General features: G+C 42.7%; 1 long non-coding RNA gene across 2 annotated transcripts; it reads left to right on the forward strand.

Annotated features, from left to right (window-relative positions):
• The first annotated feature begins 597 nt into the window (after positions 1 to 597).
• On the forward strand, positions 598 to 9,059 carry LOC142104985 (uncharacterized). 2 transcript variants are annotated; one of them, XR_012679677.1, is made up of 3 exons: positions 598 to 923; positions 2,612 to 2,897; positions 8,451 to 9,059. It is a non-coding gene; the product is annotated as an uncharacterized LOC142104985 (long non-coding RNA). The 2 variants fall into 2 exon arrangements; XR_012679678.1 differs by having other exon boundaries at positions 2,680 to 2,897.
• The last annotated feature ends 2,866 nt before the right edge of the window (positions 9,060 to 11,925 follow it).

Genomic DNA, 11,925 nt, shown 5'->3' on the forward strand with positions numbered 1-11,925 from the left:
TTCACATTCTCTGCCCCATTGGAGCTTGCAATCTAAATTCCTTACCACACATGCAATGAGTGTGGAAAGCAACAACATGCACAGACCTTACCTGATCACGAGGCATACACTGGGTATCCGCAAAAGGGGTCCACATGGTGGTGAATCAATTATCCTTGAAGTCTTGCATCAGTTGTTCTTGTATGGGTTTCTCACTGTCTTGCCATTCTCGGGTCCACCTATCCATACACACCGATCAGCAACACCCTGCAAGGAACAAGATCAAAACACACAAAGACAAACAAACTGTAAAGACAGGGACCTCTTACCTTAAACTTCTTGCTTCCTTGATTGCTGCCTACTCTGTCTCTCAGCAGCTGTGGGGGCAAACAGACCAAACCCCTCCTCCCTGTAATACAAATGCCCATAACCATCCCTTTTTATTAATTTTATCGTACATATTGATTAATGAATGTCAGCCTCTCTCTGCCTGTGTGGATGTGACTTTCATAGGCTCCTGTATTTCTTGCCTGCAGACTGTTGGAACTCTAGCCACCCAGACCCTGAGCTTCATAGCTTATCTGGACTATGGTGTACTCCTGCATGCAGTCTGTGAAGGAGCTCCTATATCGCCACTGATGACGCAGTCGCGGTGGGCGGAGCTTGAGCCACGCATAATGGACACTAGCATTTCACTGCTGTTATGGCTCCACAGTAAGTTCTTTGTTAGCACCATGTGCTAGATAGGAAACAGAAGGCTTTGAGTCATACAGGCCGTATCTAGTTGCGGGGGTGTGGCAGAGGTCAAGCCCTCCCATCTGAAGCAATGCATTATGGGTAAAGGTTTATAAGCCATTGAGACAAACATATCCCTCTCATTCCATCACTCCACACACACACATACTTGGAACCTCTCCCACACCTGGAACCCTGGAGACATACCAGTAAGCTATATCTGTAACTCTTAACTATATGAATTAACTCTCTGGAGCTTTAGCCTTTTCTGATGTTATATCTTTCTCTCTCTTTCTCTTAATCTTTCTTTATCTACCACTGAAACAAATATCTGTTAACTATATGAATCCTTCATCTTCTTATATTTAACTCTCTGGAGCTTTAGCCTTTTCACATATACTTTCAGGAATGTTTGCTAATTGCATTACAATGAATTTCCATCCCCCTCATCTTGTTTACCCTCTATGTTCTGATGTTATATCTTTCTCTCTCTTTCTCTTAATCTTTCTTTATCTACCACTGAAACAAATATCTGTTTATTTTACCTGCAAATTCTAACAACCCCCCATCTTTTAAGAGCACATGGCATACACAATGCATCCTTAACACACATACATTCTCTGTCTCTATACACACTCACAACAATGAATACTCACTCCTATACATTTCTCTTACAGCATATATACTAGTAAACACACACACACACACACCAGAATAGGATATTGTAATCCAACCCCCCATCTTTCAAGAGCACATGGCATACACAATGCATCCTTAACACACATTCATTCTCTGTCTCTATATACACTCACAACACGAATGAGCAATACTGATGACATACTCACTCCTATACATTTCTCTTACAGCATATACATTAGTAAATATATACACACACACACACCCACACACACCACAGAATAGGATATTATGTACTTACTTCTGAAGTTGTAGCATTGTCTGTTTAATCTATAATGTATTATCTGTAATTGTATGTATGCATTTATGTTGTAAAGTAAAAGACTTGTATCCTTATGCCTGTTTTGTATGTTTAGATAACTGTAATCAATAGGATGAATGGATGTTTATATAGATAATGCATTATAGTGAGGTAAATGATAGATTGGTATTTATTTAGCGATTAACACATAAATGTGAAATATTTGTGTAATATTTAGGCGAGATGTGTGTACATATATATATGTATATATATATATATATATATATATATGTATATATATATAGCCTTGTCAAACACAGGAATCGCGTAAGTCTACGGATTTCTAGTTGTCATGCGCAAGCATGACAACTGGGACACCTTGTTTTTGGGTTGCCATGGTATTAGGCGAAACCTCAAAAGGTTGAGTGAAATAATGCCTCTAAAGTAGATCTGAGATGTCACGGGTGCGTATTATTCGACGTGACTAAAATAGCGAAAAAGACGCAAATTGCATTATATCCCAATAATTAACGAGATTGGTTATTAATAAGATCAAAGGTATTGTATCATTATTATGGCGGGTCCCAGGATCCTATAACAATGGCGAGCTAGCTCAAACTGTATTAATTATGATCTTCAATGGCCAAGAAGACCCATAATTTATTGCAGCAAACCTATTCTTATTTCTGTATTTTATTTTATTTTTACATTTTTCATAATGATGAAACAAATGATCTTTAATGACTGAATTATCTCCTCAAGGGAAAATAGGGCCAATCTGCCTATTTAATGTTAACATTTTTTTTTTCTCTAGGTGGACTAGCGATTTAGTGTTGTACAAAAGTAGGTTTGATTGTGAACTAACTTGAGAATTTTTGGGTAAATGCAATATTTTTTCTTAAATGGCTGTGTTTATCTTATGTAGAATACGATACTCGGTTATTTTGTTCTCTATTTCAGGGTAACATCACACTGACCCTGAATAGCACAGAACCATTAAAGGCACCTCAACCTCATATTTCCATCAGAAACTCGTCTTTGAAAGTTGTCTAGCGGGTACGTGCTTCGGCGACGCTTTGGAATTCTGAGTAGACGGCGCGCACTGGTCACCCCGTACAGCCATTAGTCGCTCTTTTGGCTGGGTGAATTCAGGTCTACAAGACGAACCAATTGACTTCATTCCCACGCAACAAACAAGGAAGTATTTACACAGGTCGTTAAATCAGTCGTTAAGATCATCAAACAGGTAGCTATGGATTTCATTAATATCACTAAACTTGCAGAAGGTAGTATGTTTAATCCTGTCATACCAGCTAGTTATACATCTGCAGAAAATTTATGGGCACAACTGCTAGAGCAGGTGTACAGTCATGACAAATTGTCTATTAATAAACAAAGTGTGTTTAGGAAAACCCATAAAAGGTTCCAAATGTTGGTTAAATTAGTCCAGGTTTTTGAGGACACAATTTGGAGACCGGAGCATGCAGAAATGATAGCTAGAGGTATGTTGACTAAGAAAGTAAATGTAATTAATCAGGAAGATAGCTGTAAAAATTGTACTGATAAAGATAAGGAAATCGCTGAGCTATGCGTTGACCTTAATACTGCAGATGATCGGATGGCTTCTACTGAAGACCATAGGGCACAATTACAGCAGGACTTAGAAAGTAGAGCCCAAATGATCATGAATATGCAGGGTTTGATAACTGATCTTTTAAATTCGATAAAAGAGCTATCTAAAAGTAACCCTCGGGTGGACTCTACAGAGTTAATACCCACAAAACAAATTTGTGTTTTTAATAGGGAAAGTGGTAGTTCAGCTGGGTATCAAGCAGACTTATCTGGCTTGGATCTCACTGCACCACTACTTGATACGCAGGATGTAAGATCCCCTGGCATTTACCCAGTGTTACGCACACTGGAGTACACCCCAACACCGGTGGGAAATACTGTTGGTGCACGGGCACAAGACCAGAAGAGTGGATGGGATGTTATAGATTCCACTCCTGTCTTAGGGCCAAGCAACAATGGTAGAAAGGATTTGATCTCTTTCAATCAACCTTTTACAGGTAATGATATAAAGAGAACAAAAATCCTCTTGGAACTCAAAAGAGAATTTCCTCAATATGATAGCAGTTTAGACCCTTTTACCTCATGCGATATTTTTGAGGGCCATTGCACTCAACTAAGTGTGGCCCCAGAAGATCGCATGGATCTCTTCAAGTTGTGGCTACCCACTTACCTTAGTCAAAGGTATGAGACCACTGGGGACTCAGCCCCCGGGAATGGTCGCTACCATGACAAAAAGGAAAGAATAGCTGCCCTTATGTTACTGACAACAGGGCATAGGGAGGTAACTCCCAATATCTTAGATAGTTTCAAACCTACAATACACCATGAACCTTTAGCTTTATGTGGTCGGTTTGAAGCTATGTATAGGACTGTAACTAACGACCATAGACCCCATATTCCACCGGGCATGATTCGCGCATTTGTGGAAAAATTTACATACACAAATGTCAATCTGCGAACAAATGCTCAAAGGGAAACTACACTTGCAGGTGCAGCTAGAATTATTGAGGAATTCAGACAGGAAACTTTGAGATCCAAGAAATCTGTACAAATTAGGGAACAGGGTATATCTGGTGGCGTAACGCGTGATCGCCGCCAGACTTATCCTGAACATCGCCCTAAAGATGTTCAGCCATCTGCTCCACCAGCAGAGGATGAAGATCTAGTCTGCTACAAGTGCAGACAGAAAGGACATAGTAGAAGAAACTGTCCTAAACAATCTCGTTACACATCTGGAAACACAAACGGTTTCCAAAAGAAATATAGTAATTGTACAAGGACAAAAGGTCCATCAGTTGCACAACCACTGAAGTGTGTAGCAGCTGTAAATGTGCAAGCAGATAAACCGTCTGCTTCACAGGTAACATCACAAAATAAAGAGGTTTCAGTCTGTGCAGTAGAGGTTCCAGTAGCAAATCTGGTGCAGACAGACTGAAGGTCAGGGGTCCCAAAGGAACTAATTCCGCTATGTAGCCTGGTATTGGATCCTTCTGGGAGACCCCACATCATGGCTAAAATAAAAAATATTTGGGTAAAAATCATGCTTGACACTGGAGCTGAAATCTCCATCACCAATGTGGAGCATGATTTGAATCCAGATAGCCCTCAGTGTGTTGTGATCGGATTTGATCACCAACAAGGGGGGGTGACAGCCCACAGGATTGATAAAGTGATTGTAGAAATCAATGATTTCTCTTTAAAAATCCCAATGTGGTACTACTCAGGATCCGATAACATTATCGGAACTGATGTAATGACAAAACAGGGCTGGATATTGGATCTAGCAAATTGTATGGTATGGAAAGGTCCCAGAAAATCAAGGATCTGTGTGATACAGCGACATGATCTGGGTCCACTCATACATGCAAATGACAGGAATGACAATGGACTTGTGCATAAATGGCCAGAGGTCTCACACAACACAGACCTTGAACCTATTGTGTACAGGTATCCGGAATTATGGGCACAAGGGAAAAATGACTGTGGAAGGATGGTTGATGTTGAGGTGGACATACAAGGGCCGGACCCACCACCTCAGCGTCAATATCGCTTCCCTCCTGAAGCCATGGACTCTGTAGTGGAAGCTGTAACTGACCTACAGTCAAGGGGGGTGGTCATAAAGGGAAATTCAAAGTGCAACAATCCCTTATGGCCTGTTAGGAAGAAGGAGACGAACACCTGGAGACTCACAATCGATCTCAGGGTTCTGAACAAATACACCCCCATGTCAGCGCAGGTAGTTGCAGAAACCCCAGACATAATGGCAAGGATAAATGGTAAAAGCCAGGTATTCTCAACCATTGATGTGGCAAACGGATTTTTCTCTATACCCTTAACAGAAAGTTGCCAGTACAAGTTTGCGTTCACTGTACGTGACACGCAATACATGTTCTGCGTTTTGCCCCAGGGTTTTCACAGTAGCCCAACTTACTTTCATCAGGCATTGGCAAAAGTGCTGAGTGTTTTCTCGCGCCCAGAATGCCTGTTACAGTATGTTGACGACCTACTCCTCCATACAGAGACCATGGAGGAGCACTTAGCCCTCTTACAGGAATTGTTAGGCCTCCTGTCACGTGCAGGACTGAAGCTGAGTCCTCACAAGGCAAACCTGGCTAGGTCAGAGGTGATATTTCTAGGGGTTAAGATTGCTCATGGAACAAAGGGTATCATGGCCGCCCGCGTGGAAGCAATGGTTAAATTACCCAGGCCTGGCACCCTGCAGGACTTACGTAAGTTCCTGGGGGTTGCAAATTTCATGAGGGAATTCATAGAGGACTTTGCTACCAAGGCAAAAGCTCTCTATGAATTACTCAGAGGGGAAAAACCCTCACTGAAAGGTTGGGCGGAAACACAGGAGAAGGCCTTTACAACACTAAAAAGAGACCTCTCCTCTGCCCCGGTACTAGCCACCCCCCACCCAGATGGCAATCTGGCCATCCAAGCGCATGCTGGATCAGAGTCCATATCAGCGGCTCTCCTGCAAGAGGTGGGTATAACAACTAGACCACTAGGATACTTCTCAAGACTTCTTTCACCAGTTGAAAGGGGTTTTGATGAGTGTGCAAAACAGCTGGCAGCCATACATTATGCTGTCAAAGTGACAGAGCATATTGTAGGGTTTAGACCACTTACTGTGCAGACACCTCACTCTCCATTAACTCTTCTACTCCGGGATACACTTCCTGGAGTCTCTCAGCAGAGGTTTGGGAGATGGATAATGGACCTTAGTGGACGGAACATCAAAATCTGTCACAAGGCTAAGTATGTTCTGTCTCAATTGTTAAACACAACTGGAACAGAGCATGATTGCGGTCTATTGACACATTCCCTTACAACACCTTTCTTCAGGCAGATAGCGCACCCTGATGACAGAATCATCTTTGTTGATGGGTCACGCTCTCTAGTGGATGGGACATATGCGACAGGTTATGCGGTCTTGGATGAGACCACTGGGACCCAGAGCCTGGTTAAACTTCCAGGTCACCTGTCCGCACAGCGCGCTGAGTTAGAGGCTGTGAAAGAAGCACTTTTTCTCCAGCCCCCAGGGCGGCGCACTATATACAGTGACAGTTCGTATGTAGTGCGATCTCTAACATCACACTTAGAGACCTGGCAAAAACGTGGATTCGTGGACAGCCAGAATAAACCTCTGGCGCACGTTTCAGTTTTAAAAGAACTTTGGGAATGGGGAAAGTCACATCCTGATGAGGCTGCAATCATCAAAGTGCCTGCACTCTAGAAAGGGAACAACCCCTTAATCCTAGGAAACAATGCAGCGGATGAAGCAGCAAAAATGGCTGCAATATCTGGTATCTTTTGTGATCCAGATGCTGCATTTTTGCCCTCATTCCAGGTGGCTGTACGCAGGAAAGTCCTCAAAGAAGGACCGGTGTCATTTGAAGAGGAACAGGCGAAAGACCCTCTTCTTATGACACTCAGAAATTCACCACAGGATCCCTGGTCGATCAGACAGGGTATCTTGTGCCATGTATCAGGAGAAAATTTAAATCCACTCCCAGTAGTCCCTTCACATCTCCAAGAGGAGCTGACACAGCTCAATCACCAGCTCCTGGGGCACCCTGGTCGGGATAAACTGTTGTCTCTACTAAAGAGTAAATTATACTGGCCAGGAATGTCCAAAACAGTAGAGTGTGTTACTCAACAATGTCTTGTATGTGCCCAAATCAACCCTAGAGCACCAGCTCTCAAGCCAGCATTACAGCGTGTGCCTCCAGCAGAGGGGCCATGGGCAGCCTTACAAATTGATTTCATAGGACCACTACCAGCAGGCAGTCGCAATTGTCGCTATGCCTTGGTAGTTGTTGATGTGTTCTCGAAGTGGGTAGAAGCCATTCCAACAGTGAATGACTCAGCTACCACTACAGCACGGGTCCTATGGGAGCAAATTTTGTCACGTTGGGGAATCCCCAGGATCATAGAATCTGATCGTGGAACCCATTTTACTGGCAAGGTCATGAAAGCACTTTGTGAACTACTGGACATAAAGCAACGATTTCATGTTCCTTATCATCCCCAGTCAGCAGGGATAGTAGAGCGCATGAACCGGACCATCAAGACCCGGTTAGCCAAGGCATTGTTACAGAAGGGATCTTCTTGGGTAACAGCTTTACCGGCAATACTTATGGGTATTAGGGCAACGGAAGCATCCACAACAGGGATCACTCCATTCGAGCTCATGACAGGTCGCAAAATGCCACTTTGCTTCCCCAATGAGCCTCAGCTGTCAAATCCCATTAAGGATGCAATTGCCAGAGATGTGTTCCTACAACAGGTACAAGATAACCTGAAGGGACTGCTGCCATATGCAGCAGTACGGCTGCACAAACCCTATCTACAGGGGGAGACCCCAATGCCCCTTGTAGGAGATTTAGTAATGGTCAAAGTTTTCCGTAAGGCAGGTCCTTGGGATGCAAACTGGGAGGGACCATATCAGGTTCTCGAGACAATGGGTGATACCATGCTGAAGGTACAGAGGCCTGTGACTACCAAGAAAGACTCTCAGCGGAGACGCAAGGTATTGTGGGTCCATATTGACCAGGCAAAAATCACTCGAGTCTCCTCAACCCAGTAGAGCATTTGTGTGCTCATTAAGTTGGGAACTACAGGGGAGTGTGGAACAATAAAAACATCTTTCTAAAGGTTCTAGTAAGGAAAATTAAAACCTGTCCTTATTGAAAAAGAACTAGACTCATGCCTTTTTTCTTAGCAGATCATGGAGCCCAAGGAAAGATCTGTGACACCAGCACCCAGAGGACACCATTACAAATCTTATTCCTCCGTGGGAGCTCAAAGGTGCTCAGTATACTGCCATCTGAGCAAACTAGTATTACAGACACTGGTAATACTGGTAGGTGTGGTACTAGTGGGTTTTGCTACTCCTCAGAATAACGAGGAGGACAGGGGTTGGTCAAATGCAACACAAATAAGAAATTCCCAAAAATCTAATTCTACTAACCAGCTAGAGCTTTTGGTAGTAGAATGTAAGGAAGGGAAAATCCTAGAGCCCTACTCTAATTACAGCTTTGTGGCTGGTCAATGGTATTTATATGGGTTTTGGAGATATGGTTATGCAGGGGATAAGGTCCGACACTATACCCCCAAAGAAAATGTGTCTGCCAATCAACATGATCTACATACACTCTGCCTTAAAGAATATAACCATTATAAAGATATTGATTTAGTGCCAACTAAATCTGTCAGGTGGGTATCAAAGAATCCTCATTTACCACGCTTTAAGAGAACACCATATAATATAACAGAGGTACTTTGTACAAAGCAGGGAGTACTGGACCCAGAGGATACTACAGGGGGAGAATATGATGGGTGGTATATTCTAAAGGCTACCTTCATAGGATCTAATGCTCAGGATAGTCTGCGTGTTCGAACATATTTTGATAGACCCATTCCAATTATAGGTACTATAAAGGGATACTGCATGTTGAGAGATTCCCAATTGCTAATCACAAGAGAATCCAAATATGCCCAAGGTCACGTTCCCACAGATTATTTACAAACTAGTGTTATGATAATGAACTTGAACTGTAGTAACACAGGCCAAGCTATGTGGAATAACAACCATGGGCCAGTAGACATGGAAGGCTTGTACAGAGCTGCCATTTTGAAAATTAAAACAGATGCAAAAAATCAGAAGTACATCCGGGTAGAGGGATCACCATCTATACGGTCTTTTATGATAACAATTATGAGAGATAAATGTGTACCAGAAGTTGCTGGATATTATTTTATTACATATGCCCATTGGGAACCAGATAAGCAAATGGTTATGTTAGATCTAAACCCCTGGAGGTGGGATATAGTATGTAATGGCATAGATACTCCGATAATTGATGTATGGATGGATGGTACCCCTATGACTGAGGAGTACAGGAACAGATATGTGTCTGTTGACTGGAAGGACCCTAGTGGCAGAGATATTAACTTTGATATCAACATTGACGGACCTTTTAAATGGCCATTCTGCGAGGTAGCAGATGAAGGGTGTTGGACATTCTCTCAGTGGACTTATCTCTCTAAAACAAAACCTGTTAAATATCTCTCCTTACAACCAGGGGATAGTGACCAGTGGTATCCGTTTAAAGGGAGAGGACAAGTATGTGTAACTGTAGTCAGAATACCCTATGAAACAGAAGTCTTAGAACCAGTCAGGCCACATTTTGATGACTGTAACATCCCTATCCATAAAATAGCAGATGTGATAGCGCCCCAATTATCATCTCCATGGACAATAATAACCAACGTCAAATTTATGCTATACACTTGGAGAATTTCAGTGGAGGATTTCAGAGTAGATCGTTGGGATCACAGATGTGAGGAACTAGTGAGGAATCAACTAGATATGCTGAAAGGATGGGTAGAATCCGGGCAAGAAACAAGAAAAGATGACTGGAGACTTAAAAAAGATAGGGGGAAGCGAGATGCCATTGCGACCGCTCTTGGAGGAGGTGCAATGGGAATAGGTACACTGAATACTATGGATTTAGAGGTTCTGAGGAATAAACTTGGGAGCCTGGCACAACATACGGGAGATGGTATAAGGACTCAACTGGATGTAAATCACATCCTTGAGAACTTACAACATGCTCATATAGATGCCACTACCTCTCTATCTGTAGCCCTTCGGGAAAAGTTTAGAGGGTTGGTGTTGGGTCTCATTGGAGAACAAGATAGAGCTCAATTGGCTCTGGCATGCACACAGGTTCAGAGTGAACTCTCAGAAAATCTAAAACACATAGTGTCATCTCTCCATAATGGTCACTATCCATTCAACCTTAGACAGAGGATAAAGCAATTTGTCCCTGACTTTGCGTTGAATCATACAAACTGGTGGCTCACACAGTGGCATGGTTGCCTGAATCTGACCTGTACTGCCTCCTCTCTAGCTCCTGTTTCTGGTAGAGAAAGGAAGGGGTACACTGCAGTAAATTTGGGTATTCCGATGCCAGGGGATACAATACTCCATCCACGTCTCCAATCTGACACGTTAACATATGAAGGGTCACATCCATATCTATTTGACACGGATGGATGTTGGAGACGAGAAGACGCTATATTGTGTCAAGGGAATCATGACAGAGTACTCAGGCAGCAGTGCTGGGATACTGAAGGATCATGTTTGATGGATGTTAGTCCAAAGCCATCATCTAATTTAAAATATCTGGGTCAAGGTTACTGGTGCTGGTATCAATTCCAAAATGTCTCGTATACTGTTTATGCTACTAACTGCACCCAAAGAGGAAATCTTCTCCGAGGAGCATATTGTACTCTTATCCCCACTCTAGGTATCGATGTAGCAGACGAGATGGGAAGAACACCAGTGACCCCAGAGAAGCGACTAGATATCCGCCCAGATACTCCTGTGAGGCTTCAGAAAATTCCACTTGGTTTCGGGACAGAGCTCAAGAACTGGCTGCTCGACTTCGGGAAGGAGGACGACATCTTGGAAAAACTCAAGGAGACGGAGAAGCAAGCGACCATCAAGCTGGAACATGATGCCATCAAAATCATAAAGGTCCTGCACGCCTTAGAGGAAGATGCCAAAGTATCGTGGTGGGAGAGCCTATTTGGTTACAGTCCAAAAGCAACATCATTTTTCAATATCCTCATACATCCCATAATAGTTCTCATTTTGCTGGTAGTAATCCTATATATTGCACTACTGGTTGTGTACAGAAAGATAAAAACAATGACTAAAGAACTTAAATACACTGTAAAGCTCTACAAAGAAGAAGAACGTATAAGGACTAGAAGACAACAAATGTCGAACTATTAAGGGAGGGGGGTTATGGACTATTTCATCTATGGACTAGTCACTAAACAAACTACATAGAAGATGTTTGTTATGCACCACCGGATATGACAAGATTCTCATTTTTTTTCATGGACTTCACCATTAACAGTGCAAGATTAACTATTTTTATAGAATATCCCTTGGGAGAGGGGATACTTTTTCCACTATGGATCTCTTAGGGGGTTTTTCCTGGGATGTCGTCAATTGCATAGAGGTTTTTTTATCTCCTCCATAGTCGGTAGGAAGGGGATAAGTGAGAGTTGGTGATCATTGGGGTCTCTCTCTCTCCCTCTTCCTGGATTCTTATCCTTCTGGACTTGACTCTAATAGAACATTCAAAGTCTTTACTATCCTTCAAACATCATTCCGCTTG

This window comes from Mixophyes fleayi, chromosome 1, assembly GCF_038048845.1.
Source record: "Mixophyes fleayi isolate aMixFle1 chromosome 1, aMixFle1.hap1, whole genome shotgun sequence".
In the NCBI taxonomy this organism is placed as follows: Eukaryota; Metazoa; Chordata; class Amphibia; order Anura; family Limnodynastidae; genus Mixophyes; species Mixophyes fleayi.